Source organism: Chiloscyllium plagiosum, unplaced genomic scaffold, assembly GCF_037043375.1.
Source record: "Chiloscyllium plagiosum isolate Xiang-an unplaced genomic scaffold, Cpla_swu_hap1 HiC_scaffold_176, whole genome shotgun sequence".
NCBI classification, from domain to species: domain Eukaryota; kingdom Metazoa; phylum Chordata; class Chondrichthyes; order Orectolobiformes; family Hemiscylliidae; genus Chiloscyllium; species Chiloscyllium plagiosum.
Window position 1 is genome coordinate 536,315 of NW_028270315.1, and position 845 is coordinate 537,159.

At 44.0% G+C, this 845-nt stretch overlaps 1 pseudogene; it reads right to left on the reverse strand.

Moving 5' to 3' along the window:
- Positions 1–323: 323 nt before the first annotated feature.
- Positions 324–496, reverse strand: LOC148133920 (U2 spliceosomal RNA; annotated as a pseudogene).
- Positions 497–845: the final 349 nt, after the last annotated feature.

Sequence of the window (845 nt, forward strand, 5' to 3'; positions counted from 1 at the left end):
GTTAGCATAATGTCCTTGGGGGAGGGGGTGGGGAGACGGATAGACTTGCACCAGCACCAAGCTGGATTCTGAATAACGGTCACTGGGTTTGAAACACTGCTTTGTTTGTGCAGATGCTGCCAGATCTGCTGAGTTTCTCCAGCAATTTGTGGTTTTGTGTGCGCACGTGGTAGGTATGTTTTGTGCAAAATTTGGGGTTTGAGTTGCAGACCGACGCAAAGAGAAATGAAGCAGCTTACAAACTTTAAAAAGAAAGTGTGGTTCACACGCGCAGGCAAAGCACCAAAAACCTGAGCCATATACATGTTCTGAGATTTATAGATGAGGGGTGCACCGTTCCCGGAGGTACTGCAATACCAGGTCGATGCGTGGAATGGACGGAGCAAGCCCCTATTCCATCTCCCTGCTCCAAAAATCAATTTAATAGATGGTCCCCAGATAAGGGACCTATCAGATATTAAACTGATAATGGAATTCATTTATCTCAAAAATCCACTTTGTTCATAAAATCATTTCTAAGTACATACAGAGGTTCTAAATTTGTTCTGCACGTTCTTTGCAGAGAAAAACAAATGATGCATTCCTCAAAGCATCCGTGCTGTTGCAAAAACAAAGGTATTTCCGACTCATACAGGAAACAATTTATGTTCATTTCAATGCAACAAGAGTCTGCTAACTGAACAGACCCTCATAAAGCCCTTAGACGGCGGTTTTTCCCCACTGCATCTTGTCAGTAGCTGCCCTTGTCCCAAGCTTCAGTTTGTCCGTCTTGATGTTGTTTTGAACTTTGGAAAGCACCAGTCTGCAACACTCGGTCAAGGTCAGCTCCTTATCACTGGAAAACC